At 53.7% G+C, this 26,413-nt stretch overlaps 9 non-coding genes across 9 annotated transcripts; all 9 read left to right on the forward strand.

Moving 5' to 3' along the window:
* Nucleotides 1-1,046: 1,046 nt before the first annotated feature.
* TRNAE-CUC (transfer RNA glutamic acid (anticodon CUC)) lies at nucleotides 1,047-1,118 on the forward strand. Its single transcript has one exon. It is a non-coding gene; the product is annotated as a tRNA-Glu (tRNA).
* Nucleotides 1,119-2,816: 1,698 nt separating this feature from the next.
* On the forward strand, nucleotides 2,817-2,888 carry TRNAD-GUC (transfer RNA aspartic acid (anticodon GUC)). Its single transcript has one exon. It is a non-coding gene; the product is annotated as a tRNA-Asp (tRNA).
* A 2,600-nt stretch (nucleotides 2,889-5,488) lies between these two features.
* TRNAE-CUC (transfer RNA glutamic acid (anticodon CUC)) lies at nucleotides 5,489-5,560 on the forward strand. Its single transcript has one exon. It is a non-coding gene; the product is annotated as a tRNA-Glu (tRNA).
* A 1,698-nt stretch (nucleotides 5,561-7,258) lies between these two features.
* On the forward strand, nucleotides 7,259-7,330 carry TRNAD-GUC (transfer RNA aspartic acid (anticodon GUC)). The gene has a single exon. It is a non-coding gene; the product is annotated as a tRNA-Asp (tRNA).
* Nucleotides 7,331-10,738: 3,408 nt separating this feature from the next.
* On the forward strand, nucleotides 10,739-10,810 carry TRNAE-CUC (transfer RNA glutamic acid (anticodon CUC)). The gene has a single exon. It is a non-coding gene; the product is annotated as a tRNA-Glu (tRNA).
* An 8,616-nt stretch (nucleotides 10,811-19,426) lies between these two features.
* Nucleotides 19,427-19,498, forward strand: TRNAE-CUC (transfer RNA glutamic acid (anticodon CUC)). Its single transcript has one exon. It is a non-coding gene; the product is annotated as a tRNA-Glu (tRNA).
* Nucleotides 19,499-21,197: 1,699 nt separating this feature from the next.
* Nucleotides 21,198-21,269, forward strand: TRNAD-GUC (transfer RNA aspartic acid (anticodon GUC)). The gene has a single exon. It is a non-coding gene; the product is annotated as a tRNA-Asp (tRNA).
* A 2,600-nt stretch (nucleotides 21,270-23,869) lies between these two features.
* On the forward strand, nucleotides 23,870-23,941 carry TRNAE-CUC (transfer RNA glutamic acid (anticodon CUC)). Its single transcript has one exon. It is a non-coding gene; the product is annotated as a tRNA-Glu (tRNA).
* A 1,699-nt stretch (nucleotides 23,942-25,640) lies between these two features.
* Nucleotides 25,641-25,712, forward strand: TRNAD-GUC (transfer RNA aspartic acid (anticodon GUC)). The gene has a single exon. It is a non-coding gene; the product is annotated as a tRNA-Asp (tRNA).
* Nucleotides 25,713-26,413: the final 701 nt, after the last annotated feature.

Here is a 26,413-nt window from a genome sequence, read left to right on the forward strand (position 1 = left end):
GACCCCCCCCCCCCCGCTGGTGCTCTGAGGAGAGGCACTGCCCTCCCTCTGGTGCTCTGAGAGGAGGAGCTGACCCCCGCTGGTGCCCTGAGAAGAGGCGCTTATCTCCTGCTGGTGCCCTGAGTAGAGGCGCTGACCTCCCGCTGGTGCCATGAGAAAAGGGACTGCCCTCCTTCAGGGGTACCTGAGAAGAGGTGCTGATCCCCGCTAGTGCCCTGAGAAGAGGCGCTGACCTCCAGCTGGTGCCCTGAGAAGAGGCGCTGACCTCCCGCTGGTGCCCTGAGAAGAGGCGCTGACCTCCAGCTGGTGCCCTGAGAAGAGGCGCTGCCCTCCTGCAAGGGCCCCTGAGAAGAGGCGCTGACCCCCCGCTAGTGCCCTGAGAAGAGGCACTGACCTCCAGCTGGTGCCCTGAGAAGAGGCGCTGCCCTCCTGCAAAGGCCCCTGAGAAGAGGCGCTGACCCCCCCGCTAGTGCCCTGAGAAGAGGCGCTGACCTCCAGCTGGTGCCCTGAGAAGAGGCGCTGCCCTCCTGCAAGGGCCCCTGAGAAGAGGCGCTGACCCCCCGCTAGTGCCCTGAGAAGAGGTGCTGACCTCCAGCTGGTGCCCTGAGAAGAGGCGCTGACCTCCCGCTGGTGCCCTGAGAAGAGGCGCTGACCTCCCGCTGGTGCCCTGAGAAGAGGAGCTGACCTAGAACAGTGACTGGTATTTTTCTGGATGGTTAATTGGTTCTTGCTGTTTTTGCTCTCCAGTTAGTTGTGTGTTATGAAGGTCCCATGCGTCTTCCAGGGATGGAAACTGTCCCGAGATCTGAGTCTATTTAACGTTCAGTAGATTGCTTTGTTGGGGGTGTGCCTGAAAGCAGTGTTTTTTTTGTGTGTCCCATGATGTTTTCCAAAGTGTAGTAAAGACTAGCTTGCCAGTGTTAGGTTGATGTGTGTGTGTTTTCCTGCTTACTTTAGTTGATGCACAAAACCCTGTGACAGCAGCACAGGCGGCCTCACCCTGGTGGTATGTCTTGGAGCAGGTGCTGCTCCAGAGCACCCAGTGCTCCCTGGTGGTCTAGTGGTTAGGATTCGGTGCTCTCACCGCCGCGGCCCGGGTTCGATTCCCGGTCAGGGAAGGGACTCTTTTTTTCTCCCCACGGTATACTTCTAGTTTTTTTTCATCCTATCTAAACACATTTTTTAAGGTTCTACATCGCAAATCTTTTATTACATACATTTCTTCTTTACTTGACCTGCCACCTGCTAATAACAACGTCACCTTTCAGGCACACAGACAAAACACTGATAGAAAACTGAATGCTGGTCATCAAAGCTTGTTCTTCACAAAGGATGGGTTACCGCTTGGAAGAAGCACTGGCAAATCCAGGAGGCCTGTTTCTAGGGGTCTCCAGCTCTATGAAGAATCCAGTTTCAAGACAACATTGAAAGGGAGAGATTCGCTTCTGGAGCTTGCTACACTATAGCTTCGGAGATGGCAGCTTGCCAAATTGTTGACAGGCTCGAGCCAATTGTCAGAATGCCAGTATTCTGCGACCCACCTAGTTTGATGGATATCTGCTGGTTGGGTGGAAGGAAGCAAAGAGGAGGTGGGGGCTTATAGTATTAACGTGAAGCCAGATAGGGAGATGGGGAAGAGCAGCATTGGAGGGGGAGAGCAACACGGGCGGGCGGGATACTGCTCACCAAGCCCGGATTTACGCAGGATGGGCGGAGTCCCTCAGTCTCTCTGTCCAGCGGGGGCTCTCTCTTTACCCGTATGGCCAGTCCGGCCCTGGTGCCGTCATGTCTCCCAAAGGGCGTCTCTAGCCCGTCACTCTGGAGTCTGTATCCTCCGGGTGAGGTCTCCTATTCTTCTAGCTAGGGGCTGGAGAGAAGGGAGGTGGTTGGTCTGGGGCGCCAGTCATAGTCGCCCTTGAGAGGCGTTTCTAAGGTAGTTTGTAAGTGTGTCTGGACAGGTTGCTCTAAGGTGCGCAAAGTGATGTCTTAGCATTTGAAAGAAGCATTGAGAAAGGCAGGTGGCCTGTTTGTTTTCCTTTGCTGGCTTTGTGCAGGGAAGGAAAGTCTCCATTGTAGGGTTTGGCGCTTTATGAAGGCCTTGAGCTGCTGTTTAGAGACAGAGTGCTGCCTAGGCGGCTGGGCACGCTGCTCACACCTCATGCCATATAGCGCCTTGTCATCCCTACATCACCGAGCCTTCGATAGCTCAGTTGGTAGAGCGGAGGACTGTAGTGGGGAAGCTGATATCCTTAGGTCGCTGGTTCAAATCCGGCTCGAAGGAATTTTGCAAAGTCTTCACTTTTTTCCTCTGCTTCACAATTCAAAGCGCCTCTTTCTCAGACACTCGCACACCTGGGCTTTTCCTGCCTCCTCTCTTCTCCTTTACAAGCCAGCTTTCTCCTTTGGCGCAGGCGGGCGGGTGGGCGGGTGGGAGGGAGCGTCTCCCTCCCCACTCCCTGTGTGCAGCCCCCGCTGCAATCCTCCAGCATCAGAGAGAGCCAGGGGCCCCTGGGCTGAAGATCCAGGCCGGGGCCGTCAGAAGCAGCCGTGGGAGCTGGTTGCTGTGACTCTGGCATCAGGTGATGCTGCTGAGAGCGCTGCTGAGAGTGTCTGCTAGGAGGTGAGAAGGATCTTGTGAGGCAGGAGTGTGTTTGTGTGTGTATTGTGTGAGGGAGTGTGTGTGTGTTTATTGAGCCTGTGGGCCCCTGTGTTGGTGTGAAGGAGTTGATAAATGGCACAAATTCATAGCATATGAGGATGGACAGGCGGGTTTTCAGCCACATGAGGAGCGGCTCAGCGAGACCAGGTGCAGCTGTTCCTCGTTAGTATAGTGGTCAGTATCCCCGCCTGTCACGCGGGAGACCGGGGTTCAATTCCCCGACGGGGAGGATTCCATCGCATTTTTTAAAGCATGACAACTCTACCTTTATTTAGAATTTCATCTAGAATGTGGCGCTTTCCACTCATGACATCATCTGATTTACTAATGCGGTCTCATAACTTTTACGATCAATCACGGGCAATTTTTAAGTGGGACACTTTTTGCGAAGGATGTCTGCCTTTTCGTTTTAACCTTCTGTGTACTTAATTGAAAAAAGAAACGTGCACGAAGCCTTGTTATTTACATCAAAATCAAATGACTACATGATCAATCATATGCGTTGAAGCCTGTTGTTTTTTCAAGAGACATAAATGAAATGATGGATCGCGCTCTGAATGAGGAATTATTTTTTATGACGTTGAAGCGTTTTATTTATCTTTGTTTCGGTCTAATGTTTTAGGGCTTACAGGCACATTGTGAAAGTGAAAGTTCCACTGGCCTGCACGTGCACTCCCCACCATCCTCGTCAGAGATCTTATATTGCCTAGGTCCAGCATGAGTACCAAATTCCTTTCAGGCTATTGCAGTGTATTCTGCTACTTGTAGTTTCTAACACTCTAAACTGAGGGCGAGGGGAGCCAGCATCCAAAGCAACACCCTGGTCTGGGTGAAGCGCTCATGCTCAGATCTGGGCTTACTTGAGAGCTTTGACGAGGCCTTGGACGAGCTGCAGGCATCCCCCAGAAGGTCTGCTGCCCTCCTACAGGGGTCCCTGAGAAGAGGAGCAGACCCCCGCTGGTGCCCTGAGAAGAGGCACTGACCCCCCGCTGGTGCCCTGAGTAGAGGCGCTGACACCCCGCTGGTGCCCTGAGGAGAGGCACTGCCCTCCCTCTGGTGCCCTGAGAGGAGGAGCTGACCCCCGCTGGTGCCCTGAGAAGAGGCGCTTACCTCCTGCTGGTGCCCTGAGTAGAGGCGCTGACCTCCCGCTGGTGCCATGAGAAAAGGGACTGCCCTCCTTCAGGGGTACCTGAGAAGAGGTGCTGATTCCCCGCTAGTGCCCTGAGAAGTGGCGCTGACCTCCAGCTGGTGCCCTGAGAAGAGGCGCTGCCCTCCTGCAAGGGCCCCTGAGAAGAGGCGCTGACCTCCAGCTGGTGCCATGAGAATAGGCGCTGCCCTCCTGCAAGGGCCCCTGAGAAGAGGCGCTGACCCCCCCCGCTAGTGCCCTGAGAAGAGGCGCTGACCTCCAGCTGGTGCCCTGAGAAGAGGCGCTGACCTCCAGCTGGTGCCCTGAGAAGAGGCGCTGCCCTCCTGCAAGGGCCCCTGAGAAGAGGCGCTGACCTCCAGCTGATGCCCTGAGAAGAGGCGCTGCCCTCCTGCAAGGGCCCCTGAGAAGAGGTGCTGACCCCCCCGCTAGTGCCCTGAGAAGAGGCGCTGACCTCCAGCTGGTGCCCTGAGAAGAGGTGCTGACCTCCCGCTGGTGCCCTGAGAAGAGGTGCTGACCTCCCGCTGGTGCCCTAAGAAGAGGCGCTGACCTCCTGCTGGTGCCCTGAGAAGAGGCACTGACCCCCCGCTGGTGCCCTGAGTAGAGGTGCTGACACCCCGCTGGGGCCCTGAGAAGAGGCACTGACCCCCCCCCGCTGGTGCTCTGAGGAGAGGCACTGCCCTCCCTCTGGTGCTCTGAGAGGAGGAGCTGACCCCCGCTGGTGCCCTGAGAAGAGGCGCTTATCTCCTGCTGGTGCCCTGAGTAGAGGCGCTGACCTCCCGCTGGTGCCATGAGAAAAGGGACTGCCCTCCTTCAGGGGTACCTGAGAAGAGGTGCTGATCCCCGCTAGTGCCCTGAGAAGAGGCGCTGACCTCCAGCTGGTGCCCTGAGAAGAGGCGCTGACCTCCCGCTGGTGCCCTGAGAAGAGGCGCTGACCTCCAGCTGGTGCCCTGAGAAGAGGCGCTGCCCTCCTGCAAGGGCCCCTGAGAAGAGGCGCTGACCCCCCGCTAGTGCCCTGAGAAGAGGCACTGACCTCCAGCTGGTGCCCTGAGAAGAGGCGCTGCCCTCCTGCAAAGGCCCCTGAGAAGAGGCGCTGACCCCCCCGCTAGTGCCCTGAGAAGAGGCGCTGACCTCCAGCTGGTGCCCTGAGAAGAGGCGCTGCCCTCCTGCAAGGGCCCCTGAGAAGAGGCGCTGACCCCCCGCTAGTGCCCTGAGAAGAGGTGCTGACCTCCAGCTGGTGCCCTGAGAAGAGGCGCTGACCTCCCGCTGGTGCCCTGAGAAGAGGCGCTGACCTCCCGCTGGTGCCCTGAGAAGAGGAGCTGACCTAGAACAGTGACTGGTATTTTTCTGGATGGTTAATTGGTTCTTGCTGTTTTTGCTCTCCAGTTAGTTGTGTGTTATGAAGGTCCCATGCGTCTTCCAGGGATGGAAACTGTCCCGAGATCTGAGTCTATTTAACGTTCAGTAGATTGCTTTGTTGGGGGTGTGCCTGAAAGCAGTGTTTTTTTTGTGTGTCCCATGATGTTTTCCAAAGTGTAGTAAAGACTAGCTTGCCAGTGTTAGGTTGATGTGTGTGTGTTTTCCTGCTTACTTTAGTTGATGCACAAAACCCTGTGACAGCAGCACAGGCGGCCTCACCCTGGTGGTATGTCTTGGAGCAGGTGCTGCTCCAGAGCACCCAGTGCTCCCTGGTGGTCTAGTGGTTAGGATTCGGCGCTCTCACCGCCGTGGCCCGGGTTCGATTCCCGGTCAGGGAAGGAACTCTTTTTTTCTCCCCACGGTATACTTCTAGTTTTTTTTCATCCTATCTAAACACATTTTTTAAGGTTCTACATCGCAAATCTTTTATTACATACATTTCTTCTTTACTTGACCTGCCACCTGCTAATAACAACGTCACCTTTCAGGCACACAGACAAAACACTGATAGAAAACTGAATGCTGGTCATCAAAGCTTGTTCTTCACAAAGGATGGGTTACCGCTTGGAAGAAGCACTGGCAAATCCAGGAGGCCTGTTTCTAGGGGTCTCCAGCTCTATGAAGAATCCAGTTTCAAGACAACATTGAAAGGGAGAGATTCGCTTCTGGAGCTTGCTACACTATAGCTTCGGAGATGGCAGCTTGCCAAATTGTTGACAGGCTCGAGCCAATTGCCAGAATGCCAGTATTCTGCGACCCACCTAGTTTGATGGATATCTGCTGGTTGGGTGGAAGGAAGCAAAGAGGAGGTGGGGACTTATAGTATTAACGTGAAGCCAGATAGGGAGATGGGGAAGAGCAGCATTGGAGGGGGAGAGCAACACGGGCGGGCGGGATACTGCTCACCAAGCCCGGATTTACGCAGGATGGGCGGAGTCCCTCAGTCTCTCTGTCCAGCGGGGGCTCTCTCTTTACCCGTATGGCCAGTCCGGCCCTGGTGCCGTCATGTCTCCCAAAGGGCGTCTCTAGCCCGTCACTCTGGAGTCTGTATCCTCCGGGTGAGGTCTCCTATTCTTCTAGCTAGGGGCTGGAGAGAAGGGAGGTGGTTGGTCTGGGGCGCCAGTCATAGTCGCCCTTGAGAGGCGTTTCTAAGGTAGTTTGTAAGTGTGTCTGGACAGGTTGCTCTAAGGTGCGCAAAGTGATGTCTTAGCATTTGAAAGAAGCATTGAGAAAGGCAGGTGGCCTGTTTGTTTTCCTTTGCTGGCTTTGTGCAGGGAAGGAAAGTCTCCATTGTAGGGTTTGGCGCTTTATGAAGGCCTTGAGCTGCTGTTTAGAGACAGAGTGCTGCCTAGGCGGCTGGGCACGCTGCTCACACCTCATGCCATATAGCGCCTTGTCATCCCTACATCACCGAGCCTTCGATAGCTCAGTTGGTAGAGCGGAGGACTGTAGTGGGGAAGCTGACATCCTTAGGTCGCTGGTTCAAATCCGGCTCGAAGGAATTTTGCAAAGTCTTCACTTTTTTCCTCTGCTTCACAATTCAAAGCGCCTCTTTCTCAGACACTCGCACACCTGGGCTTTTCCTGCCTCCTCTCTTCTCCTTTACAAGCCAGCTTTCTCCTTTGGCGCAGGCGGGCGGGTGGGCGGGTGGGAGGGAGCGTCTCCCTCCCCACTCCCTGTGTGCAGCCCCCGCTGCAATCCTCCAGCATCAGAGAGAGCCAGGGGCCCCTGGGCTGAAGATCCAGGCCGGGGCCGTCAGAAGCAGCCGTGGGAGCTGGTTGCTGTGACTCTGGCATCAGGTGATGCTGCTGAGAGCGCTGCTGAGAGTGTCTGCTAGGAGGTGAGAAGGATCTTGTGAGGCAGGAGTGTGTTTGTGTGTGTATTGTGTGAGGGAGTGTGTGTGTGTTTATTGAGCCTGTGGGCCCCTGTGTTGGTGTGAAGGAGTTGATAAATGGCACAAATTCATAGCATATGAGGATGGACAGGCGGGTTTTCAGCCACATGAGGAGCGGCTCAGCGAGACCAGGTGCAGCTGTTCCTCGTTAGTATAGTGGTCAGTATCCCCGCCTGTCACGCGGGAGACCGGGGTTCAATTCCCCGACGGGGAGGATTCCATCGCATTTTTTAAAGCATGACAACTCTACCTTTATTTAGAATTTCATCTAGAATGTGGCGCTTTCCACTCATGACATCATCTGATTTACTAATGCGGTCTCATAACTTTTACGATCAATCACGGGCAATTTTTAAGTGGGACACTTTTTGCGAAGGATGTCTGCCTTTTCGTTTTAACCTTCTGTGTACTTAATTGAAAAAAGAAACGTGCACGAAGCCTTGTTATTTACATCAAAATCAAATGACTACATGATCAATCATATGCGTTGAAGCCTGTTGTTTTTTCAAGAGACATAAATGAAATGATGGATCGCGCTCTGAATGAGGAATTATTTTTTATGACGTTGAAGCGTTTTATTTATCTTTGTTTCGGTCTAATGTTTTAGGGCTTACAGGCACATTGTGAAAGTGAAAGTTCCACTGGCCTGCACGTGCACTCCCCACCATCCTCGTCAGAGATCTTATATTGCCTAGGTCCAGCATGAGTACCAAATTCCTTTCAGGCTATTGCAGTGTATTCTGCTACTTGTAGTTTCTAACACTCTAAACTGAGGGCGAGGGGAGCCAGCATCCAAAGCAACACCCTGGTCTGGGTGAAGCGCTCATGCTCAGATCTGGGCTTACTTGAGAGCTTTGACGAGGCCTTGGACGAGCTGCAGGCATCCCCCAGAAGGTCTGCTGCCCTCCTACAGGGGTCCCTGAGAAGAGGAGCAGACCCCCGCTGGTGCCCTGAGAAGAGGCACTGACCCCCCGCTGGTGCCCTGAGTAGAGGCGCTGACACCCCGCTGGTGCCCTGAGGAGAGGCACTACCCTCCCTCTGGTGCCCTGAGAGGAGGAGCTGACCCCCGCTGGTGCCCTGAGAAGAGGCACTGACACCCCGCTGGTGCCCTGAGGAGAGGCACTGCCCTCCCTCTGGTGCCCTGAGAGGAGGAGCTGACCCCCGCTGGTGCCCTGAGAAGAGGCGCTTACCTCCTGCTGGTGCCCTGAGTAGAGGCGCTGACCTCCCGCTGGTGCCATGAGAAAAGGGACTGCCCTCCTTCAGGGGTACCTGAGAAGAGGTGCTGATTCCCCGCTAGTGCCCTGAGAAGTGGCGCTGACCTCCAGCTGGTGCCCTGAGAAGAGGCGCTGCCCTCCTGCAAGGGCCCCTGAGAAGAGGCGCTGACCTCCAGCTGGTGCCATGAGAATAGGCGCTGCCCTCCTGCAAGGGCCCCTGAGAAGAGTCGCTGACCCCCCCCGCTAGTGCCCTGAGAAGAGGCGCTGACCTCCAGCTGGTGCCCTGAGAAGAGGCGCTGACCTCCAGCTGGTGCCCTGAGAAGAGGCACTGCCCTCCTGCAAAGGCCCCTGAGAAGAGGCGCTGACCTCCAGCTGGTGCCCTGAGAAGAGGCGCTGCCCTCCTGCAAGGGCCCCTGAGAAGAGGCGCTGACCCCCCCGCTAGTGCCCTGAGAAGAGGCGCTGACCTCCAGCTGGTGCCCTGAGAAGAGGTGCTGACCTCCCGCTGGTGCCCTGAGAAGAGGTGCTGACCTCCCGCTGGTGCCCTGAGAAGAGGCGCTGACCTCCTGCTGGTGCCCTGAGAAGAGGCACTGACCTCCCGCTGGTGCCCTGAGTAGAGGTGCTGACACCCTGTTGGGGCCCTGAGAAGAGGCACTGACCCCCCCCGCTGGTGCTCTGAGGAGAGGCACTGCCCTCCCTCTGGTGCCCTGAGTAGAGGCGCTGACCTCCCGCTGGTGCCATGAGAAAAGGGACTGCCCTCCTTCAGGGGTACCTGAGAAGAGGTGCTGATCCCCGCTAGTGCCCTGAGAAGAGGCGCTGACCTCCAGCTGGTGCCCTGAGAAGAGGCGCTGACCTCCCGCTGGTGCCCTGAGAAGAGGCGCTGACCTCCAGCTGGTGCCCTGAGAAGAGGCGGTGCCCTCCTGCAAGGGCCCCTGAGAAGAGGCGCTGACCCCCCCGCTAGTGCCCTGAGAAGAGGCGCTGACCTCCAGCTGGTGCCCTGAGAAGAGGCGCTGCCCTCCTGCAAGGGACCCTGAGAAGAGGCGCTGACCCCCCGCTAGTGCCCTGAGAAGAGGCACTGACCTCCAGCTGGTGCCCTGAGAAGAGGCGCTGCCCTCCTGCAAGGGCCCCTGAGAAGAGGCGCTGACCCCCCCGCTAGTGCCCTGAGAAGAGGCGCTGACCTCCAGCTGGTGCCCTGAGAAGAGGCGCTGCCCTCCTGCAAGGGCCCCTGAGAAGAGGCGCTGACCCCCCGCTAGTGCCCTGAGAAGAGGCGCTGACCTCCAGCTGGTGCCCTGAGAAGAGGCGCTGACCTCCCGCTGGTGCCCTGAGAAGAGGCGCTGACCTCCCGCTGGTGCCCTGAGAAGAGGAGCTGACCCCCCCCCCGCTGGTGCTCTGAGGAGAGGCACTGCCCTCCCTCTGGTGCTCTGAGAGGAGGAGCTGACCCCCGCTGGTGCCCTGAGAAGAGGCGCTTATCTCCTGCTGGTGCCCTGAGTAGAGGCGCTGACCTCCCGCTGGTGCCATGAGAAAAGGGACTGCCCTCCTTCAGGGGTACCTGAGAAGAGGTGCTGATCCCCGCTAGTGCCCTGAGAAGAGGCGCTGACCTCCAGCTGGTGCCCTGAGAAGAGGCGCTGACCTCCCGCTGGTGCCCTGAGAAGAGGCGCTGACCTCCAGCTGGTGCCCTGAGAAGAGGCGCTGCCCTCCTGCAAGGGCCCCTGAGAAGAGGCGCTGACCCCCCGCTAGTGCCCTGAGAAGAGGCACTGACCTCCAGCTGGTGCCCTGAGAAGAGGCGCTGCCCTCCTGCAAAGGCCCCTGAGAAGAGGCGCTGACCCCCCCGCTAGTGCCCTGAGAAGAGGCGCTGACCTCCAGCTGGTGCCCTGAGAAGAGGCGCTGCCCTCCTGCAAGGGCCCCTGAGAAGAGGCGCTGACCCCCCGCTAGTGCCCTGAGAAGAGGTGCTGACCTCCAGCTGGTGCCCTGAGAAGAGGCGCTGACCTCCCGCTGGTGCCCTGAGAAGAGGCGCTGACCTCCCGCTGGTGCCCTGAGAAGAGGAGCTGACCTAGAACAGTGACTGGTATTTTTCTGGATGGTTAATTGGTTCTTGCTGTTTTTGCTCTCCAGTTAGTTGTGTGTTATGAAGGTCCCATGCGTCTTCCAGGGATGGAAACTGTCCCGAGATCTGAGTCTATTTAACGTTCAGTAGATTGCTTTGTTGGGGGTGTGCCTGAAAGCAGTGTTTTTTTTGTGTGTCCCATGATGTTTTCCAAAGTGTAGTAAAGACTAGCTTGCCAGTGTTAGGTTGATGTGTGTGTGTTTTCCTGCTTACTTTAGTTGATGCACAAAACCCTGTGACAGCAGCACAGGCGGCCTCACCCTGGTGGTATGTCTTGGAGCAGGTGCTGCTCCAGAGCACCCAGTGCTCCCTGGTGGTCTAGTGGTTAGGATTCGGCGCTCTCACCGCCGCGGCCCGGGTTCGATTCCCGGTCAGGGAAGGGGACTTTTTTTTTCTCCCCACGGTATACTTCTAGTTTTTTTTCATCCTATCTAAACACATTTTTTAAGGTTTTACATCGCAAATCTTTTATTACATACATTTCTTCTTTACTTGACCTGCCACCTGCTAATAACAACGTCACCTTTCAGGCACACAGACAAAACACTGATAGAAAACTGAATGCTGGTCATCAAAGCTTGTTCTTCACAAAGGATGGGTTACCGCTTGGAAGAAGCACTGGCAAATCCAGGAGGCCTGTTTCTAGGGGTCTCCAGCTCTATGAAGAATCCAGTTTCAAGACAACATTGAAAGGGAGAGATTCGCTTCTGGAGCTTGCTACACTATAGCTTCGGAGATGGCAGCTTGCCAAATTGTTGACAGGCTCGAGCCAATTGTCAGAATGCCAGTATTCTGCGACCCACCTAGTTTGATGGATATCTGCTGGTTGGGTGGAAGGAAGCAAAGAGGAGGTGGGGGCTTATAGTATTAACGTGAAGCCAGATAGGGAGATGGGGAAGAGCAGCATTGGAGGGGGAGAGCAACACGGGCGGGCGGGATACTGCTCACCAAGCCCGGATTTACGCAGGATGGGCGGAGTCCCTCAGTCTCTCTGTCCAGCGGGGGCTCTCTCTTTACCCGTATGGCCAGTCCGGCCCTGGTGCCGTCATGTCTCCCAAAGGGCGTCTCTAGCCCGTCACTCTGGAGTCTGTATCCTCCGGGTGAGGTCTCCTATTCTTCTAGCTAGGGGCTGGAGAGAAGGGAGGTGGTTGGTCTGGGGCGCCAGTCATAGTCGCCCTTGAGAGGCGTTTCTAAGGTAGTTTGTAAGTGTGTCTGGACAGGTTGCTCTAAGGTGCGCAAAGTGATGTCTTAGCATTTGAAAGAAGCATTGAGACAGGCAGGTGGCCTGTTTGTTTTCCTTTGCTGGCTTTGTGCAGGGAAGGAAAGTCTCCATTGTAGGGTTTGGCGCTTTATGAAGGCCTTGAGTTGCTGTTTAGAGACAGAGTGCTGCCTAGGCGGCTGGGCTCGCTGCTCACTCCTCATGCCATATAGCGCCTTGTCAGCCCTACATCACCGAGCCTTCGATAGCTCAGTTGGTAGAGCGGAGGACTGTAGTGGGGAAACTGATATCCTTAGGTCGCTGGTTTAAATCCGGCTCGAAGGAATTTTGCAAAGTCTTCACTTTTTTCCTCTGCTTCACAATTCAAAGCGCCTCTTTCTCAGACACTCGCACACCTGGGCTTTTCCTGCCTCCTCTCTTCTCCTTTACAAGCCAGCTTTCTCCTTTGGCGCAGGCGGGCGGGTGGGCGGGTGGGAGGGAGCGTCTCCCTCCCCACTCCCTGTGTGCAGCCCCCGCTGCAATCCTCCAGCATCAGAGAGAGCCAGGGGCCCCTGGGCTGAAGATCCAGGCCGGGCCCAGTCGGAAGCAGCCCTGGGAGCTGGTTGCTGTGACTCTGGCATCAGGTGATGCTGCTGAGAGCGCTGCTGAGAGTGTCTGCAGTGGCGGCTGGTCCATAGGGGGCGCTGGGGCGGTGCCCCACAAAAGAAAATACTTGCTCACTCACTGTCTGCAGTTCGGGCAACGGAATGTAAGCAGATGAATTGAGCTTTCAATTCGTCTGTTTACATTTCCGGGCCGGGCGGGTGAAAGTGCGCAGGTCAGCTCACAGCGCAGGCGGGGGAGAGCACTCAAAGCAGGAGTCTAGAAGATGGTGGTCTGACTGCGCATGTGAGTGAGGAGCGTTGGTCCTCACTCTCATTCACAAAGCATTAGGTATGTTGCGCATGCCCAGTGTAGTGTGCAAGCCTCTGAATCGGATCCTGCTCGGGCGGTGACGCGTTTTTTGCAAAGTCGCCCCATGCCCAATCAAAAGTACAAAGTAAGTAAACAAGGGTCAGCTGCCTCCCGTCGCATCCAGTCTCTGTCCTGATTTGGCCGTTTAGTATTTGCAAAAGAAAAGAGCGGGGAGATTGGAGAAGTTAGTTGCAGCACCTTGCAGAGCAGAGGAGACGCGCAGGAACGGAGGAGAATGGAGATGCCTGGTAAGTTTATTTTTTTATTGTATTCATTAAATTAAGGGAGGCCTACTGGCTAGAAATTGATGCCACTCAGTCTACTCTAAGACCGTCATTAGTAGGGAACACCATTAGTAATACCGCACTCGGAAGGAAGCACGATGAGGATTCTTTACTTTTTTCGCTACACAGACACAATGTCGTTATTACTAGCTCGGGCTCAACCTCTCCCTAAATTATGGATTTTAAAGAACGATCCAATATGATTGCATATACTGTGAGGTGTAAAAGTTGTCTTTCTTATTGACGCATTCTTTACAATTTATTCATGCCATTCTTTCATTCAGCATTTACTTGAACGTGGTTTCAGCTGTTTCAAATGATTTTCTTAAATCCTTCGCCGATTCCCATTTTTCTAGCAAACGATTTAACAGTATCTTCCTCGGAACAGGGTTGCCTTGCATCCGATTTTCAGGATTGGTTCTTCTGAACTGAATTGCTTTCATAGTATTTCAAAAGCACTGTGGCGTTTGGAAGCATCTCGTTTTCTAGTGCAGGTGGCTTTCACAGTACTTCAGTTTCCAATCAATTATGTATTTACGCATCCATATATCAGTTACTTTTTATACTTGTTATATTCTTATCATTTTACTTCTCATCCTGACCATAGTCTTTAATTCCTTTGAAAGTGCAGTTTCAGACAGGAGACGAATACATTGGAAACCCCTTATAATTAATAAGTAATATTACAATATGGCGAGCAAGGTTTGCATAACTATACAGATATTATGTTTCTCCCTATTGAAAGCAAATTAAGAAAGCACTTTGTTATTGTAATTTGTTTATATATAGTGCTCCATATTGTAGATTTCCGATTGCTAAGTACTGTATTTAGTAGGCATTACCCAATTTAATAGCACTCGATTCACTGGTCAGATGTATTATAGACTCCGGCAATCTAGCTGTGATTCAAACGTGTGACTTGCAGGTGACAGAAGATTCTAGCAGCCACAATAAATTAACCCACGGAGCCATCTTGCTGGTAAAAGTATGTGAGCTAATTTCACTTTAACGCATCTCACACATAAAGACATTAAGTAGATCTGTTAGATGTCCAGTTGCTGTTGTCATCAGAAAATACGTGTCAGTTCTCTTGATAATGCTACATAGGCTCCAAAAACAAACAACTTGTAAAAACCGATTGCTGGATGACATAATAGCCTGTAGTTTTTCTCATTTTATACACGTTTGTTGGATGGTTATTGAGTTGCACTACCATTACTGAAACATGTGACGTGCAGATTGCTGAGTCTTCACTGTAGTTGGTGCAATAAATCACTAATTTAACTTATTGGCGTAGTTTACATGCTCATAGAAGCAAAATCAAATCTACTACAACTTATCAGATGCATATGGAACAAAATCATACAATAATAATCATTAAGCACTTTCATTTTCATAGTCGATAAGTCAACAGAATGGGAGAACAGTGGATGTCTTGTCCAACTGATCGAGTTTATGGTTTCCCCCAGTATATCTTTTTTGTTGGCAGGCTCGAGCTACTGCTGCTGCCAGTACTTCACGTCCTTTCTGCAAGGCAGGCTTGCACTTCTGATTCTTATGCTTTTCATATTTTGTGCAGTGTGCTACCACTTTACTGGCACCACTGTTGACTATGGGTCTGCATTTGTGTGGCCTTGACAACATTTAATTGAACATGGCTGTGCTTTACAGCTTCCGCCTGAGACTGGCCGAGCAATGGGGTTTCTACTAGCTGGTCTTGGTCATGTGCTGAGACTTGACCAGCCTATGTGGGCCTTTGGGAGCCTTTGGGTGGGGGTCTGAGCAGTAATCACTGAATCTTGATTATGTGTGCTGTTCTGCCATATCTGAATGGAGACACCTTTGTACGTGTACATGGGGTGCACAGGCCCTCAGGTCTGTGGCCCCGCCTGTTGGTCACTGCACTCTAATTATTTTTGCCCAACCAAGAATGGACGCAGATGGAATAGTTTGGGTTTGAGGTAGGGTCAGGTATTGGAGACTAGGCAAGGTGCCTGAAGTGTTTAATCTGAGGCCAGGCCACAATGGGGGAAAAAGATTTCAATGATCGAGCAAATAAAGCATTTCTGAAGGAAAGAACAAAGGTTTTGTAATTAGCATCGGGTACTGAAGCGTGTTCCCTGGTAGTGAAGTGGGAAAGCTGTGCACACTACCATGGTCCTTTGTTCCCAAAAACCGAAGAGACATCAACGCTTATTTTTTTTCATGATTGGTGCATTGTTGACATTTCACCCAAATGTCCTTATGAGGGGCTGTTCACCAAAAAGAGTTATAACAGTTTCTGTTGTGAGGGACCAGGGCATAATTGATGTCTCTTGTGACATCTATGTGTGAGTCTCAGTGCCGGCAAAAGTGTGCGAAAATGTGGTGTTGGAGTGCCCTGGTGGAATCATTGGTGGCGCTGTGACTAGAGAAATAGACAGTGGGTCACTTCTGAAATAAGATACATATTGGCAAAGTTGTGTGTTGATTACAGATTTACCATAACAGTCCAATGGGGGGTGATTCAGGTTAGGTTGAGGTGCTCTGTCAGAACTGGCTATTGGATTCATCTCTGGGGTGCTTTGTCACACCTGGTTCTGGAGTTCCAGTTCTGGAAAAGCAGCATGTGTAAGTCTGAAAAGACGTGGAGTCAATAGGTGCATTATAAATGGCCTCTTCGGAGCTCAGCACTCGAGTACCAAGGTTGCTTCAGGTCATAGCTGTAGTCACCTGGCTAGCAGAGATCTGTGTGGGAACTTAGAATTGGAAAAGCAGAGGCATTTTCACCTAATTGTTTGTTAGGAACGAGGTGCTTTCGCAGAGCTGTGTGTTAGATCCTAATACTGGAATACCAAGGAGCTCTGCGAGTCATGAATGTGGTGCAGTGGATGCTGTCTGGAGTGCCAGTGATGGTTAGAATTGTGGTGTGTAATGATAAAGAACCTGCGCCTGCACCATCCATTTGTACAGAGCCCTGAGAGCTCTGGAACCAGATACTTGATAACGTCACTGATTTACCAATAGTCCACTGATCTATTTTTCGCAGTGCTGCTGTCCATAGATTTATTTCACTCTGCATTTGGGACAGCTATTGATTAAACCTAGTAAAGGCCAGCTTCAAGAGCAGGACATGAATATTCAACAACATAAGACCACACAGTGTTTTGAAATGCATGCCAGATAACTGCTGCTGGTCAGGAGCCCATTTCTTGTGTTTTCCTGTAATAGAAAAACATAACTATAGAAATGTTTCTGACGCTAAGCCCTGCTGGCACACAACGTGCATATTGCTCAGAGGTGCGTGGCACTGGCAGGCCCAAGCTTCAAAAACATTTCTATCTACATGTTGTTATATGACATCCCTTTATTAATGCAATAACTACACTTTCACAATTGCTTTATTAACCTTCTTGCTTCTCAAATTTGCTTGAAAATGCACCATTTACTCACTCTTTTTTCAAAATTTTCTCGGGGAGTGAACCCCCCCGAACCCCCCTTAAGCTGTTCGGGCTCACTCGCTACGCTCGCTCGCCACGGTGCCCTGCCCCACCACTTTCAAATGTCACCAGCCGCCACTGAGTGTCTGCTAGGAGGTGAGAAGGATCTTGTGAGGCAGGAGTGTGTTTGTGTGTGTATTGTGTGAGGGAGTGTGTGTGTGTTTATTGAGCCTGTGGGCCCCTGTGTTGGTGTGAAGGAGTTGATAAATGGCACAAATTCGTAGCATATGAGGATGGACAGGCGGGTTTTCAGCCACATAAGGAGCGGCTCAGCGAGACCAGATGCAGCTGTTCCTCGTTAGTATAGTGGTCAGTATCCTCGCCTGTCACGCGGGAGACCGGGGTTCAATTCCCCGACGGGGAGGATTCCATCGCATTTTTTAAAGCATGACAACTCTACCTTTATTTAGAATTTCATCTAGAATGTGGCGCTTTCCACTCATGACATCATCTGATTTACTAATGCGGTCTCATAACTTTTACGATCAATCACGGGCAATTTTTAAGTGAGACACTTTTTGCGAAGGATGTCTGCCTTTTCGTTTTAAGCTTCTGTGTACTTAATTGAAAAAAGAAACGTGCACGAAGCCTTGTTATTTACATCAAAATCAAAGGACTACATGATCAATCATATGCGTTGAAGCCTGTTGTTTTTTCAAGAGACATAAATGAAATGATGGATCGCGCTCTGAATGAGGAATTATTTTTTATGACGTTGAAGCGTTTTATTTATCTTTGTTTCGGTCTAATGTTTTAGGGCTTACAGGCACATTGTGAAAGTGAAAGTTCCACTGGCCTGCACGTGCACTCCCCACCATCCTCGTCAGAGATCTTATATTGCCTAGGTCCAGCATGAGTACCAAATTCCTTTCAGGCTATTGCAGTGTATTCTGCTACTTGTAGTTTCTAACACTCTAAACTGAGGGCGAGGGGAGCCAGCATCCAAAGCAACATCCTGGTCTGGGTGAAGCGCTCATGCTCAGATCTGGGCTTACTTGAGAGCTTTGACGAGGCCTTGGACGAGCTGCAGGCATCCCCCAGAAGGTCTGCTGCCCTCCTACAGGGGTCCCTGAGAAGAGGAGCAGACCCCCGCTGGTGCCCTGAGAAGAGGCACTGACCCCCCGCTGGTGCCCTGAGTAGAGGCGCTGACACCCCGCTGGTGCCCTGAGGAGAGGCACTACCCTCCCTCTGGTGCCCTGAGAGGAGGAGCTGACCCCCGCTGGTGCCCTGAGAAGAGGCACTGACACCCCGCTGGTGCCCTGAGGAGAGGCACTGCCCTCCCTCTGGTGCCCTGAGAGGAGGAGCTGACCCCCGCTGGTGCCCTGAGAAGAGGCGCTTACCTCCTGCTGGTGCCCTGAGTAGAGGCGCTGACCTCCCGCTGGTGCCATGAGAAAAGGGACTGCCCTCCTTCAGGGGTACCTGAGAAGAGGTGCTGATTCCCCGCTAGTGCCCTGAGAAGTGGCGCTGACCTCCAGCTGGTGCCCTGAGAAGAGGCGCTGCCCTCCTGCAAGGGCCCCTGAGAAGAGGCGCTGACCTCCAGCTGGTGCCATGAGAATAGGCGCTGCCCTCCTGCAAGGGCCCCTGAGAAGAGTCGCTGACCCCCCCCGCTAGTGCCCTGAGAAGAGGCGCTGACCTCCAGCTGGTGCCCTGAGAAGAGGCGCTGACCTCCAGCTGGTGCCCTGAGAAGAGGCGCTGCCCTCCTGCAAAGGCCCCTGAGAAGAGGCGCTGACCTCCAGCTGGTGCCCTGAGAAGAGGCGCTGCCCTCCTGCAAGGGCCCCTGAGAAGAGGCGCTGACCCCCCCGCTAGTGCCCTGAGAAGAGGCGCTGACCTCCAGCTGGTGCCCTGAGAAGAGGTGCTGACCTCCCGCTGGTGCCCTGAGAAGAGGTGCTGACCTCCCGCTGGTGCCCTGAGAAGAGGCGCTGACCTCCTGCTGGTGCCCTGAGAAGAGGCACTGACCCCCCGCTGGTGCCCTGAGTAGAGGTGCTGACACCCCGCTGGGGCCCTGAGAAGAGGCACTGACCCCCCCCCGCTGGTGCTCTGAGGAGAGGCACTGCCCTCCCTCTGGTGCTCTGAGAGGAGGAGCTGACCCCCGCTGGTGCCCTGAGAAGAGGCGCTTACCTCCTGCTGGTGCCCTGAGTAGAGGCGCTGACCTCCCGCTGGTGCCATGAGAAAAGGGACTGCCCTCCTTCAGGGGTACCTGAGAAGAGGTGCTGATCCCCGCTAGTGCCCTGAGAAGAGGCGCTGACCTCCAGCTGGTGCCCTGAGAAGAGGCGCTGACCTCCCGCTGGTGCCCTGAGAAGAGGCGCTGACCTCCAGCTGGTGCCCTGAGAAGAGGCGCTGCCCTCCTGCAAGGGCCCCTGAGAAGAGGCGCTGACCCCCCGCTAGTGCCCTGAGAAGAGGCACTGACCTCCAGCTGGTGCCCTGAGAAGAGGCGCTGCCCTCCTGCAAAGGCCCCTGAGAAGAGGCGCTGACCCCCCCGCTAGTGCCCTGAGAAGAGGCGCTGACCTCCAGCTGGTGCCCTGAGAAGAGGCGCTGCCCTCCTGCAAGGGCCCCTGAGAAGAGGCGCTGACCCCCCGCTAGTGCCCTGAGAAGAGGTGCTGACCTCCAGCTGGTGCCCTGAGAAGAGGCGCTGACCTCCCGCTGGTGCCCTGAGAAGAGGCGCTGACCTCCCGCTGGTGCCCTGAGAAGAGGAGCTGACCTAGAACAGTGACTGGTATTTTTCTGGATGGTTAATTGGTTCTTGCTGTTTTTGCTCTCCAGTTAGTTGTGTGTTATGAAGGTCCCATGCGTCTTCCAGGGATGGAAACTGTCCCGAGATCTGAGTCTATTTAAGGTTCAGTAGATTGCTTTGTTGGGGGTGTGCCTGAAAGCAGTGTTTTTTTTGTGTGTCCCATGATGTTTTCCAAAGTGTAGTAAAGACTAGCTTGCCAGTGTTAGGTTGATGTGTGTGTGTTTTCCTGCTTACTTTAGTTGATGCACAAAACCCTGTGACAGCAGCACAGGCGGCCTCACCCTGGTGGTATGTCTTGGAGCAGGTGCTGCTCCAGAGCACCCAGTGCTCCCTGGTGGTCTAGTGGTTAGGATTCGGCGCTCTCACCGCCGCGGCCCGGGTTCGATTCCCGGCCAGGGAAGGGGACTTTTTTTTTCTCCCCACGGTATACTTCTAGTTTTTTTTCATCCTATCTAAACACATTTTTTAAGGTTTTACATCGCAAATCTTTTATTACATACATTTCTTCTTTACTTGACCTGCCACCTGCTAATAACAACGTCACCTTTCAGGCACACAGACAAAACACTGATAGAAAACTGGATGCTGGTCATCAAAGCTTGTTCTTCACAAAGGATGGGTTACCGCTTGGAAGAAGCACTGGCAAATCCAGGAGGCCTGTTTCTAGGGGTCTCCAGCTCTATGAAGAATCCAGTTTCAAGACAACATTGAAAGGGAGAGATTCGCTTCTGGAGCTTGCTACACTATAGCTTCGGAGATGGCAGCTTGCCAAATTGTTGACAGGCTCGAGCCAATTGTCAGAATGCCAGTATTCTGCGACCCACCTAGTTTGATGGATATCTGCTGGTTGGGTGGAAGGAAGCAAAGAGGAGGTGGGGGCTTATAGTATTAACGTGAAGCCAGATAGGGAGATGGGGAAGAGCAGCATTGGAGGGGGAGAGCAACACGGGCGGGCGGGATACTGCTCACCAAGCCCGGATTTACGCAGGATGGGCGGAGTCCCTCAGTCTCTCTGTCCAGCGGGGGCTCTCTCTTTACCCGTATGGCCAGTCCGGCCCTGGTGCCGTCATGTCTCCCAAAGGGCGTCTCTAGCCCGTCACTCTGGAGTCTGTATCCTCCGGGTGAGGTCTCCTATTCTTCTAGCTAGGGGCTGGAGAGAAGGGAGGTGGTTGGTCTGGGGCGCCAGTCATAGTCGCCCTTGAGAGGCGTTTCTAAGGTAGTTTGTAAGTGTGTCTGGACAGGTTGCTCTAAGGTGCGCAAAGTGATGTCTTAGCATTTGAAAGAAGCATTGAGAAAGGCAGGTGGCCTGTTTGTTTTCCTTTGCTGGCTTTGTGCAGGGAAGGAAAGTCTCCATTGTAGGGTTTGGCGCTTTATGAAGGCCTTGAGCTGCTGTTTAGAGACAGAGTGCTGCCTAGGCGGCTGGGCACGCTGCTCACACCTCATGCCATATAGCGCCTTGTCAGCCCTACATCACCGAGCCTTCGATAGCTCAGTTGGTAGAGCGGAGGACTGTAGTGGGGAAGCTGACATCCTTAGATCGCTGGTTCAAATCCGGCTCGAAGGAATTTTGCAAAGTCTTCACTTTTTTCCTCTGCTTCACAATTCAAAGCGCCTCTTTCTCAGACACTCGCACACCTGGGCTTTTCCTGCCTCCTCTCTTCTCCTTTACAAGCCAGCTTTCTCCTTTGGCGCAGGCGGGCGGGTGGGCGGGTGGGAGGGAGCGTCTCCCTCCCCACTCCCTGTGTGCAGCCCCCGCTGCAATCCTCCAGCATCAGAGAGAGCCAGGGGCCCCTGGGCTGAAGATCCAGGCCGGGGCCGTCAGAAGCAGCCGTGGGAGCTGGTTGCTGTGACTCTGGCATCAGGTGATGCTGCTGAGAGCGCTGCTGAGAGTGTCTGCTAGGAGGTGAGAAGGATCTTGTGAGGCAGGAGTGTGTTTGTGTGTGTATTGTGTGAGGGAGTGTGTGTGTGTTTGTTGAGCCTGTGGGCCCCTGTGTTGGTGTGAAGGAGTTGATAAATGGCACAAATTCATAGCATATGAGGATGGACAGGCGGGTTTTCAGCCACATGAGGAGCGGCTCAGCGAGACCAGGTGCAGCTGTTCCTCGTTAGTATAGTGGTCAGTATCCCCGCCTGTCACGCGGGAGACCGGGGTTCAATTCCCCGACGGGGAGGATTCCATCGCATTTTTTAAAGCATGACAACTCTACCTTTATTTAGAATTTCATCTAGAATGTGGCGCTTTCCACTCATGACATCATCTGATTTACTAATGCGGTCTCATAACTTTTACGATCAATCACGGGCAATTTTTAAGTGGGACACTTTTTGCGAAGGATGTCTGCCTTTTCGTTTTAACCTTCTGTGTACTTAATTGAAAAAAGAAACGTGCACGAAGCCTTGTTATTTACATCAAAATCAAAGGACTACATGATCAATCATATGCGTTGAAGCCTGTTGTTTTTTCAAGAGACATAAATGAAATGATGGATCGCGCTCTGAATGAGGAATTATTTTTTATGACATTGAAGCGTTTTATTTATCTTTGTTTCGGTCTAATGTTTTAGGGCTTACAGGCACATTGTGAAAGTGAAAGTTCCACTGGCCTGCACGTGCACTCCCCACCATCCTCGTCAGAGATCTTATATTGCCTAGGTCCAGCATGAGTACCAAATTCCTTTCAGGCTATTGCAGTGTATTCTGCTACTTGTAGTTTCTAACACTCTAAACTGAGGGCGAGGGGAGCCAGCATCCAAAGCAACACCCTGGTCTGGGTGAAGCGCTCATGCTCAGATCTGGGCTTACTTGAGAGCTTTGACGAGGCCTTGGACGAGCTGCAGGCATCCCCCAGAAGGTCTGCTGCCCTCCTACAGGGGTCCCTGAGAAGAGGAGCAGACCCCCGCTGGTGCCCTGAGAAGAGGCACTGACCCCCCGCTGGTGCCCTGAGTAGAGGCGCTGACACCCCGCTGGTGCCCTGAGGAGAGGCACTGCCCTCCCTCTGGTGCCCTGAGAGGAGGAGCTGACCCCCGCTGGTGCCCTGAGAAGAGGCGCTTACCTCCTGCTGGTGCCCTGAGTAGAGGCGCTGACCTCCCGCTGGTGCCATGAGAAAAGGGACTGCCCTCCTTTAGGGGTACCTGAGAAGAGGTGCTGATTCCCCGCTAGTGCCCTGAGAAGTGGCGCTGACCTCCATCTGGTGCCCTGAGAAGAGGCGCTGCCCTCCTGCAAGGGCCCCTGAGAAGAGGCGCTGACCTCCAGCTGGTGCCATGAGAATAGGCGCTGCCCTCCTGCAAGGGCCCCTGAGAAGAGGCGCTGACCCCCCCCGCTAGTGCCCTGAGAAGAGGCGCTGACCTCCAGCTGGTGCCCTGAGAAGAGGCGCTGACCTCCAGCTGGTGCCCTGAGAAGAGGCGCTGCCCTCCTGCAAGGGCCCCTGAGAAGAGGCGCTGACCTCCAGCTGATGCCCTGAGAAGAGGCGCTGCCCTCCTGCAAGGGCCCCTGAGAAGAGGTGCTGACCCCCCCGCTAGTGCCCTGAGAAGAGGCGCTGACCTCCAGCTGGTGCCCTGAGAAGAGGTGCTGACCTCCCGCTGGTGCCCTGAGAAGAGGTGCTGACCTCCCGCTGGTGCCCTAAGAAGAGGCGCTGACCTCCTGCTGGTGCCCTGAGAAGAGGCACTGACCCCCCGCTGGTGCCCTGAGTAGAGGTGCTGACACCCCGCTGGGGCCCTGAGAAGAGGCACTGACCCCCCCCCGCTGGTGCTCTGAGGAGAGGCACTGCCCTCCCTCTGGTGCTCTGAGAGGAGGAGCTGACCCCCGCTGGTGCCCTGAGAAGAGGCGCTTATCTCCTGCTGGTGCCCTGAGTAGAGGCGCTGACCTCCCGCTGGTGCCATGAGAAAAGGGACTGCCCTCCTTCAGGGGTACCTGAGAAGAGGTGCTGATCCCCGCTAGTGCCCTGAGAAGAGGCGCTGACCTCCAGCTGGTGCCCTGAGAAGAGGCGCTGACCTCCCGCTGGTGCCCTGAGAAGAGGCGCTGACCTCCAGCTGGTGCCCTGAGAAGAGGCGCTGCCCTCCTGCAAGGGCCCCTGAGAAGAGGCGCTGACCCCCCGCTAGTGCCCTGAGAAGAGGCACTGACCTCCAGCTGGTGCCCTGAGAAGAGGCGCTGCCCTCCTGCAAAGGCCCCTGAGAAGAGGCGCTGACCCCCCCGCTAGTGCCCTGAGAAGAGGCGCTGACCTCCAGCTGGTGCCCTGAGAAGAGGCGCTGCCCTCCTGCAAGGGCCCCTGAGAAGAGGCGCTGACCCCCCGCTAGTGCCCTGAGAAGAGGTGCTGACCTCCAGCTGGTGCCCTGAGAAGAGGCGCTGACCTCCCGCTGGTGCCCTGAGAAGAGGCGCTGACCTCCCGCTGGTGCCCTGAGAAGAGGAGCTGACCTAGAACAGTGACTGGTATTTTTCTGGATGGTTAATTGGTTCTTGCTGTTTTTGCTCTCCAGTTAGTTGTGTGTTATGAAGGTCCCATGCGTCTTCCAGGGATGGAAACTGTCCCGAGATCTGAGTCTATTTAAGGTTCAGTAGATTGCTTTGTTGGGGGTGTGCCTGAAAGCAGTGTTTTTTTTGTGTGTCCCATGATGTTTTCCAAAGTGTAGTAAAGACTAGCTTGCCAGTGTTAGGTTGATGTGTGTGTGTTTTCCTGCTTACTTTAGTTGATGCACAAAACCCTGTGACAGCAGCACAGGCGGCCTCACCCTGGTGGTATGTCTTGGAGCAGGTGCTGCTCCAGAGCACCCAGTGCTCCCTGGTGGTCTAGTGGTTAGGATTCGGCGCTCTCACCGCCGCGGCCCGGGTTCGATTCCCGGCCAGGGAAGGGGACTTTTTTTTTCTCCCCACGGTATACTTCTAGTTTTTTTTCATCCTATCTAAACACATTTTTTAAGGTTTTACATCGCAAATCTTTTATTACATACATTTCTTCTTTACTTGACCTGCCACCTGCTAATAACAACGTCACCTTTCAGGCACACAGACAAAACACTGATAGAAAACTGGATGCTGGTCATCAAAGCTTGTTCTTCACAAAGGATGGGTTACCGCTTGGAAGAAGCACTGGCAAATCCAGGAGGCCTGTTTCTAGGGGTCTCCAGCTCTATGAAGAATCCAGTTTCAAGACAACATTGAAAGGGAGAGATTCGCTTCTGGAGCTTGCTACACTATAGCTTCGGAGATGGCAGCTTGCCAAATTGTTGACAGGCTCGAGCCAATTGTCAGAATGCCAGTATTCTGCGACCCACCTAGTTTGATGGATATCTGCTGGTTGGGTGGAAGGAAGCAAAGAGGAGGTGGGGGCTTATAGTATTAACGTGAAGCCAGATAGGGAGATGGGGAAGAGCAGCATTGGAGGGGGAGAGCAACACGGGCGGGCGGGATACTGCTCACCAAGCCCGGATTTACGCAGGATGGGCGGAGTCCCTCAGTCTCTCTGTCCAGCGGGGGCTCTCTCTTTACCCGTATGGCCAGTCCGGCCCTGGTGCCGTCATGTCTCCCAAAGGGCGTCTCTAGCCCGTCACTCTGGAGTCTGTATCCTCCGGGTGAGGTCTCCTATTCTTCTAGCTAGGGGCTGGAGAGAAGGGAGGTGGTTGGTCTGGGGCGCCAGTCATAGTCGCCCTTGAGAGGCGTTTCTAAGGTAGTTTGTAAGTGTGTCTGGACAGGTTGCTCTAAGGTGCGCAAAGTGATGTCTTAGCATTTGAAAGAAGCATTGAGAAAGGCAGGTGGCCTGTTTGTTTTCCTTTGCTGGCTTTGTGCAGGGAAGGAAAGTCTCCATTGTAGGGTTTGGCGCTTTATGAAGGCCTTGAGCTGCTGTTTAGAGACAGAGTGCTGCCTAGGCGGCTGGGCACGCTGCTCACACCTCATGCCATATAGCGCCTTGTCATCCCTACATCACCGAGCCTTCGATAGCTCAGTTGGTAGAGCGGAGGACTGTAGTGGGGAAGCTGATATCCTTAGGTCGCTGGTTCAAATCCGGCTCGAAGGAATTTTGCAAAGTCTTCACTTTTTTCCTCTGCTTCACAATTCAAAGCGCCTCTTTCTCAGACACTCGCACACCTGGGCTTTTCCTGCCTCCTCTCTTCTCCTTTACAAGCCAGCTTTCTCCTTTGGCGCAGGCGGGCGGGTGGGCGGGTGGGAGGGAGCGTCTCCCTCCCCACTCCCTGTGTGCAGCCCCCGCTGCAATCCTCCAGCATCAGAGAGAGCCAGGGGCCCCTGGGCTGAAGATCCAGGCCGGGGCCGTCAGAAGCAGCCGTGGGAGCTGGTTGCTGTGACTCTGGCATCAGGTGATGCTGCTGAGAGCGCTGCTGAGAGTGTCTGCTAGGAGGTGAGAAGGATCTTGTGAGGCAGGAGTGTGTTTGTGTGTGTATTGTGTGAGGGAGTGTGTGTGTGTTTGTTGAGCCTGTGGGCCCCTGTGTTGGTGTGAAGGAGTTGATAAATGGCACAAATTCATAGCATATGAGGATGGACAGGCGGGTTTTCAGCCACATGAGGAGCGGCTCAGCGAGACCAGGTGCAGCTGTTCCTCGTTAGTATAGTGGTCAGTATCCCCGCCTGTCACGCGGGAGACCGGGGTTCAATTCCCCGACGGGGAGGATTCCATCGCATTTTTTAAAGCATGACAACTCTACCTTTATTTAGAATTTCATCTAGAATGTGGCGCTTTCCACTCATGACATCATCTGATTTACTAATGCGGTCTCATAACTTTTACGATCAATCACGGGCAATTTTTAAGTGGGACACTTTTTGCGAAGGATGTCTGCCTTTTCGTTTTAACCTTCTGTGTACTTAATTGAAAAAAGAAACGTGCACGAAGCCTTGTTATTTACATCAAAATCAAAGGACTACATGATCAATCATATGCGTTGAAGCCTGTTGTTTTTTCAAGAGACATAAATGAAATGATGGATCGCGCTCTGAATGAGGAATTATTTTTTATGACATTGAAGCGTTTTATTTATCTTTGTTTCGGTCTAATGTTTTAGGGCTTACAGGCACATTGTGAAAGTGAAAGTTCCACTGGCCTGCACGTGCACTCCCCACCATCCTCGTCAGAGATCTTATATTGCCTAGGTCCAGCATGAGTACCAAATTCCTTTCAGGCTATTGCAGTGTATTCTGCTACTTGTAGTTTCTAACACTCTAAACTGAGGGCGAGGGGAGCCAGCATCCAAAGCAACACCCTGGTCTGGGTGAAGCGCTCATGCTCAGATCTGGGCTTACTTGAGAGCTTTGACGAGGCCTTGGACGAGCTGCAGGCATCCCCCAGAAGGTCTGCTGCCCTCCTACAGGG

Source organism: Triturus cristatus, chromosome 4_1 (assembly GCF_964204655.1).
Source record: "Triturus cristatus chromosome 4_1, aTriCri1.1, whole genome shotgun sequence".
Classification (NCBI taxonomy): Eukaryota; Metazoa; Chordata; class Amphibia; order Caudata; family Salamandridae; genus Triturus; species Triturus cristatus.